Genomic DNA, 8,047 nt, shown 5'->3' on the forward strand with positions numbered 1-8,047 from the left:
TAGGTTATTGCCGTCTTAGGGTTTTAGAACTAGGAATCTCGCCGATAGCTCTCGTAGCCCAGGCTCTTACCTTGTTGTAACGCCCAAACGCGAATTCGGAATAAGATCTACTTTGCTCTCTTTTCGATTTCTTATACTTTATCGTTGTTATTCTTGTGTTATGATTGCTTGGCGTGTGGTATTAGCAGATATCCGGGACCTCTGAGAAATTAGGGTTTTCCTAGTTTCCTTATTTAAACAAAAATCGACAGTGCGAATTTCGGTTCCCACAAGTCTCTCGGCTACAAAAGCCGACTGATTGACCGAAATAATATCAGGCAGCAAAGGTTGCAGTCTGCGCACCATTATCTTCGAGATATTCTTATAGAGGACCGAGCACAGGCTGATTGGTCGTAAGTCACTCATCAACTCAGGATCCGGAACTTTAGGCAGTAAACAAATGTGGGTAAAGTTCCAATCATCTGGCATTACCCCAGTGTTGAAGAACTTCTGAACTTCTGATGTTACTTGCGGACCCACAATGTCCCAGTATTGGTGAAAGAACAGCCGAGTCATGCCATCAGGTCCAGGCACACTAGAAGCTTTTATACTGAACACTGCATCCCTGATTTCTTCACGAGTAACATCAGCCACCAATCTTTCATTCATAGCAGCCGTGACACGAGGGACCATGTCTTGAAATATCAGCTGGAAACTTGATGAGTTCGAAGATTTGAACAAAACCGAGAAGTAATCCACAACCACTTGAGCTTTTGCTGCCTCCGACCATTGCTCAATCCCATTGATATCCTTATTCTTTCTTAAGAGTTTCCTTGAGCGATCAGATTTCACTGAGTCGTGGAAGAATTTAGAATTCCTATCACCATGACGTAGCCACCGTTCTCGACTTCTCTGCTGCCAGAAAATTTCCTCCTCTCTATAGGTCTTGTATAATTCTTTCTTGATCACCCTGATAGCATGGAAGCAAGGGTAGTTCCTTGACTCAAACCATTCCAGACGGTGTTCAAGTAAGTGGATCCTGTCTCTTGCATTAAATACCCTCGATTTCTTCCAACGACTCAGAACACCTCTGCAGTCTCTTAATCTTTTAGACATATTCCGGTTCTCAGCACCAGCACTTCCTGCACTCCAAGTCTCAAAGATTTTCTTTTTAACCACGGGTTGAAAAAGAAACTTTTTATCGAACCTGAACTGACCCTTGAAAGCTACTTGATAGGACTGGAGATTCAACAGGACCGACCTGTGATCAGAACTCCGCTTGTCTGGGAATTTCTTATTGGATCCAGGAAACAGTCGCAGCCATTCCTTGTTCCCAAACGCTCTATCCAAACAGCATTGGATCCATTTTTTCCATCTCTGCCCCGACCAAGTGAACCTGTCTCCAGAAGACTCCAATTCCTCCATGCCACACACTGAGAGCATATCTCCGAAAGGCTGAAAAGACTCTTCAGCTCTAGCAGGCCCACCCAATTTCTCATTATTATTCAGAATTTCATTGAAATCACCAACCAAACACCATTGCTCTTTCCTACCAACTCCAATCCTGCTCAGCCTCTCCCAAATAATACTTTTCCCTTCACGAGCAGGCTTACCATATATACACGAAAGAAAAAAACTAAATTCCCCAAACTTAACCTGCATATCGATCAGATTTTTATCCGCATACTTAATATCCAATTTGATGGTGCTTTTCTAAAATAGAGCCAAGCCACCACTCAAACCTCTAGGATTCACCGTGAAACCTCTGTCATAACCCAACCACTCCTGCAAATCAACCAAAACATCTCTACAATTTTTTGTCTCCATTAAGAACATTATCTCCGGAAAGTAAAGTCGCCTGAACTCCGGAAGAAATTGAACAGTCAGATCTTGAGTACGCCCCAAGCCCCGACAGTTCCAACTCAGTATGCTCATTAAAGATTGGACAGTCCCTCACTTGGGACTACCTTTATGGATTTGGACCTCGCCGAGATTAGAAGTTCCCCTTCTTGAATCTCTACCTTTCTCTTCACTCCTCCTACGATTAGTTTACCAGCCTCCTTGCTTGTAGAAGCCGCTGCTTCAATGAAAGGCTCCCCAATAGTTCTCAGTTTCCTTTTGGATTTTGGAGGGCATCTTCTTTGGTCAACCTTCTTCTTGGTCCTGGAAGAAGCACATGGTTCCGAGAAACCCGTGCTAAACACCGTTGAACCAGAAGAAAGTGCCCTAGCATTAAAGCCAAAATTAGCATCTTCACTCTCGGTAAGGGCCATTGGCTTCGGTCCTAACCTCATCGCCGTTCCCGCGCCAATGGCCGCAGCCATCAGTTTTTCAGATGCAGGAACTCCAGCGCTACTTCTGAGCCGCTTAACGTTCTCTTCATAGTTGAAAACGATCCCCTTCCCTTTGTTCACGTCATACGAGATGATAGGAGGTGCTTCCAGTCTAAGGACCATCCTCTGCAACATAGGATCTTGTTCCACTTCAGCTACAAACTTTCTAACTCTGTCTTCCCTTATGACCTTGTCTTCTTCTGAAGCCAAAAGCAAGTACTGTCTCATTTCATCCATCACTTCCTTCGCGATCTTAGGCCTACCAATAAGAGAATTAATCCCCACCTGATCTTCCCTGAGCACACCATAGAGAGGATCACTTTCATTAAGAACCGACTTCTTTTTCTCCAGCTCTTTAGCAACCACTTGACGATGCGCCATAGCCTCATCTTGTCTCTTCCTTACCATGAGAGGACAAATTTTTTGCTCGTGATTTAATCTCTGACAAGTAAAGCAGCGCTTCTGAATTCTTTCATAATCAAAGTGAATTGACCACGACTTGCCTCCTTTAGTAGTCACCACCTTTGCCATTCTAAGAGGCTTAGCTACATTGAACCTGACTTGTAGCCTGATAAACGATTGAGTTTGAGGTTTCGAGGGATCAAAAACCATCTCTTTAACTTCACCCACAAGTTCACCCAGAGCCATAATGGCTTCCTCTGTGTAGTAGCTCGTTGGTATCTTGCTTATTCGCACCCAAAGCTGCAGATAGTCATCTGGGGGTTCTTCAACCCACCTTTCAATCAAAATGACCCATTCATTGAAGGTATGAACCCCTTTCTCCAGAACCTCCACCAAATCATGCTCAAAGTCGAAGAAAAATTGAAAACGCTCTTGCGAGAGAGCCACACCACGACATTTTCCTTCCTTTTGCCATTTTCCAGGCATCCTCCAGATAAGAGAAGACATTTTTTGACATTCAGGGTTAAGAACTCTCCCCACAATGCTTAGCAGATTCTTTTCGTACGAACAGAAGCCCGGAAGATGCGGCATCTCAAAAGGCTCATCTTCTTAATCCAAAGAAAGAGCCATTAAAGCTCTATCCATAGCAACATATATCTTATAGTTACTTGCAACCAACCAACCAGACGACTTAAAGACGAAACAACCACCAGAACTCCGAAATTGAATGCTTTTTCCAAAACGGATCTGAAGAACCCTAGATCTTATTTTGACTTTTCGAAACAAAAGTACAATAAAGTACACCAAAGTGGTTACAAAGAGTAAAGAAAACATGTTTTTCTTGCCAAATACCGGGACCCACATTCCGCTAGCACTATTACTTCTAGAGAGAAAAATCGGCCATAAAGGTATGCGTGAAATTGTGGGGCCTTGAAAATCCACAAGTTTATATGATTTATGTTTTTCTATATCCAAATATTTATAATTTATCAAAATAATTTTATAAATTAAATCCAAAAACTAAAATATTGAATATAAAAACCAAATATATAATAAATCTATACTAACAAAGTTGAAGAGAAACTATTTACAATAGGCCATCTCATCTCTCATATCTTCATATTCTGGACCATGTGTCACCTACAAATAATTCAACAAAACAAACATTTTCGGTTATTTTATTTGGGTTTATATTATGTTATTTTTGTTTAGGCCCAATCTTTCATGGATTTCAGCACTCAGCATAGATAATATTTCGTCGTTGTTAACCCGATGAAGCCGGCTCCTATGAACTTCCTATAACGTCTTTGGTTTTCATTTATTTGTTCCTTTAATCCGAGCATTAACATGTTTCACCCCACTCGCCCAATTAAATTTAACTCAGCCTCTTCATTTGTAACCGGTGGAAGATGTTTAATAAGTTTACATGCTTGCAGCAAGGAACACCCCCATATCTACTAAATCTAAAAGTACAATCTCTGCAAATTATCAGCTCTAACTGTTCAATGCCCACCTCTAGCTAATCTTTCTCGCCGTTAGGTGGTCTATACTACCGGCGAGCATATTCAGAGGTTCAGTTCTGTTTACCTGAAGATCTAGACCTGAAACATTCAGAGGGTTCAACGAGCTTGGATCCGATGATGACTTCTTCTGCTCATACATAGACATTGAGAAACTCGAATCCGGATCTGACTCGCGAGAACTGAGACTTAGACTAGACACGGGCACAATGGGTCTTCGAATTTGGAATCAATAGAGGCTAAGAAAGCCATGGCTTCTGATAAATTCGCTGAGCTTTGGGTCGTTGACCCTAAGAGACCTAAAAGGTTTAGTCTTTAATCTGTTCAAATAATTCCATCTCAAAACTAGGTCTTTCCATTTTCTCCAAATAGATATTCATGGTTTGTTACGGTGGGGTGACTGATCATACTTCATATCCTCTTTGTTCCAGAGAACTATATGTTTCTCATTTAGTTTTGTTTTTATGTCTATATTGGAAATTACTGCATGGATAATAATGTTCAGCTCTTTCATTAGAACCTCGAGTTTCGGTAACATATTTTTCCATAGTTGTGGCTATGAATTACTGTCTTTTTTTCATGCAGACGATCATGGCTGGTTGATAGTAACCGCATTGCAACCAAAATAAAGATTGCATCGGGTCAGAATGATCCTCACCAAGTGGTCTGGAACAGCAATCCTACAAGACACTGTCCCAACTGTCATACGTCATTGACAACAGTTACGTACGGTTTCCTCTTTCTTCAGTTTCTTTTCATGTCTATTCTCTTTATATTACATATCTATGTATAATGTATTTGCCAACACGAGTTTTGTAAATTTTCCAGGAAGTTATGACTGGCCAGGCTTGCCTGGAGGTGTGAAATTTGATCCCTCTGATCCGGAGATCATCTGCCATTTGCTAGCAAAATCTGTATTGTTGGGTTTTTTCTCCCACCCTTTCATTATTGAGTTCATCCCAACTGTCAATCAAGATGATGGAATCTGTTACACACATCCTAAGAACTTACCATTTTAGTGATCGTACGAGTTCTGCTAAGTTTATCTTAATCAAATTTTAAAATTTTCTAGGCGTTAAGCACGATGGAACTGTGTCCCACTTTTCCATAGAGCTACAAGATTTTGGGGATGTGTGCTGGCATAAAACAGGAAGAACTAAACTGGTCGTTCTGGATGGTACGTTTAGTCACTGTCATGGTATGTTTCATCCGAACCTTTTCTCGGAGCTTGAGGTTGTTATCTATGGAATATATACATGGATGGACTTGAAACGGTGGTCTTTTGATTTGTTGGTATACATGTTGGTCCAACACTACAAAATTTGATGCCTGTTTTCGAACTTTTCACTCTCTCTCTCAACATCACCTCCTCAAGGTAAGTAGTGACCGATGCTTTTGATGTTAACAAGATAATATGTATGCATGATTGTTCAAGCAGGTTCTGTGGGTTGTAGTGAGGCGGAACTATCCAAAAAGCTACTGTTGCCTGCTTTTGGACTCGCATCTTCTAACTCAAAGTATTTGTGTGAAACCAAAACAGAGATCAAGCTGCAGATAAATGGCCTGAGCGTTTGCAAGTCGATCAGCCGGACTACAGGTTCTTCACCTGCAACAGCCCACCAATGAGGTGAAAACATAAGATGCTTTCATAACCTTCAATTTTTCTCTGCTCTGAACAAATGACCCATTATCTGCTATTCTACTTCACATATTGCTTACATTGAAGAGTGTTGTTTCATTTCCAGAAGATGCTTTATGAATTGTAATCTAATCTTCCCACTTTCTTATACTGAAACTAGCCTTTTGCTTTTTCCTGAACGAGGATTTAAGGAGTTCACATTGTGAAGTTTGCTCCTGGTGTTGTAATGTTGAGATGCAGCACTTATTGTGGTACAACTAGATTGCTGAACGGAAACACAACTTGCTTATGTATCAATTTGTAACAGGTTTAAGTAATGAAATGTTTTTAGCTTTGACTAATTTTGAGTCCTGAGTAGAGTAAAAATGTATTTCTGTTACTTGAATATGCACATTAAGCTCGATGGGAAAGTCTTAATAGGAAGAGTATTCACACATTTTCTTTCAGGTTGGTTATGTTTGACGTTTCAGCAAGTACAAGTTTGTAGAGCTAATGATTGCTAGCCGAATGAGCTATTCATTCATTGTTATGCACCAATTTTTATATTGTTTTGGCTTTTCTGCCTCAAGTTTTAGTACTTTTTCATGAGTGATGAGGCCTCAATATTTACCGTTCATAAGTTTGTTTCAGAGCAGCTAGATTTAACGAGGTGATGTTGAATGCCAAGGTATCATAGTGAATCACTAGTCTTTCACAAGTACCTCGTCATTTAAATCATTATAGGTCTGCCATCATCAACTCATTAACAAAATGATTACACATGCCCACAAATACATACACATTTATTTACAAACCAGAGTAGCTTATTAAATACAAAAACATTGCTAGAGAAATAAAAGAGTAGTGAGGGGATCGTCTAACAACAACACGTCTCAATCCCGCATAGCTAAACAATTCGGGGTTTTGTTTTTCATGAAATTGATTTGTAAAATCTGTAACAACACAACGCCAACGCAGCCGGTGTGTGAAGCTGGCCATGGTCACATGACACCAAAGTTACCAGCATTGGCACGCCAATGGAAACAATCGGCAAAGGTAAGGCCAAGTTAGCCCACTAAATGACTAAGCACTTACGACGAGCTAATCAACTTTCACGCAATGAAGAGGCGAGTTATCATTTCTACGAAATTTCAACTCACCACACCATCGACCCTACACTTACTCACCTATTGACTATTGTTTTCTTTTTAAAACACTACTGTAGGCCAAAATATAACTAGCAAAACAGCAGAAATGGGTTTCTAATGAAGCTATGCTACTTTTTACGCAAATAAAAAAATTGTCTTCCTCATTTGAAGCACATCTTATTACTTATTATATTCAAACATGCAACTATAATAAGCCACACCGTTTAAGTAAACAACAAATAACATATATTGTCTGTCTAGTATTATTAATATTATAAATCCATTGACTAAACTAAATTACATTTCATGATATGAACAATGTAATCACACGTTATCTATATATAAACTTGGTTTTTTCTCTTCTTCTGACAAGTGGCAGGGTGTTTTCCGACACGTGTCATCCATGTATATTTTTTTACATTTTAGGTCATTCTTCTTTTAGATTATTGCAATTTGGTCAAATACTTTCTAATCGTGAACTATCTAATCCTTTTCGCACTAACGAAGTTTGATAATCTAATTTATTGTTCACTAAAATTCAAGATGAATAAAGAAATAAATAAAATAATAGAAATATATTTTACATATTTAATTATTCACGACTAAAACTAACATAAATTTTGTTATTTTATTATTTTTTACCATTTTCTATTATTTAATTTACAAATTATATATTTATTTAACTATTTAAAAAATAAAATGACCAAGCTAATAAGAAAAAAAATAGAATGCAATACATAATCTAAATATAAACTTCAATAGTAAGAGAGAAAAAGCAAAATATCATAGTAATACTAACTCAATAAAAGTTTGGAGCTGAAAAAAGATTAACAAAAAGGACTAATCTATCTCATCTTACCATAGAATGTCTTGGCTAGAACAAGCAGATGTCAGAAAAAAAAGTAAAAAGATAAAATATGAGACAAAGCAATCCCTGGAACACAAAAGATCGCGATCAAGCACCAGTGCAAAAAAAAAAAGAAGGCCAGTGAAAGAATAATCATCGGAAGAACAAAGTCACCACGAAACAAAAAGATGCATATCTAA

At 38.9% G+C, this 8,047-nt stretch overlaps 1 long non-coding RNA gene across 6 annotated transcripts; it reads left to right on the forward strand.

Moving 5' to 3' along the window:
- Positions 1 to 4,045: 4,045 nt before the first annotated feature.
- LOC106332363 lies at positions 4,046 to 6,214 on the forward strand. Of its 6 annotated transcripts, XR_001268063.1 has the most exons (5): positions 4,046 to 4,540; positions 4,820 to 4,955; positions 5,063 to 5,609; positions 5,775 to 5,861; positions 6,065 to 6,214. It is a non-coding gene; the product is annotated as an uncharacterized LOC106332363 (long non-coding RNA). The 6 variants fall into 6 exon arrangements; XR_001268061.1 differs by having other exon boundaries at positions 5,063 to 5,861; XR_001268062.1 differs by having other exon boundaries at positions 5,689 to 6,214.
- Positions 6,215 to 8,047: the final 1,833 nt, after the last annotated feature.

The sequence above is a fragment of the Brassica oleracea genome, chromosome C3, assembly GCF_000695525.1.
Source record: "Brassica oleracea var. oleracea cultivar TO1000 chromosome C3, BOL, whole genome shotgun sequence".
In the NCBI taxonomy this organism is placed as follows: Eukaryota; Viridiplantae; Streptophyta; class Magnoliopsida; order Brassicales; family Brassicaceae; genus Brassica; species Brassica oleracea.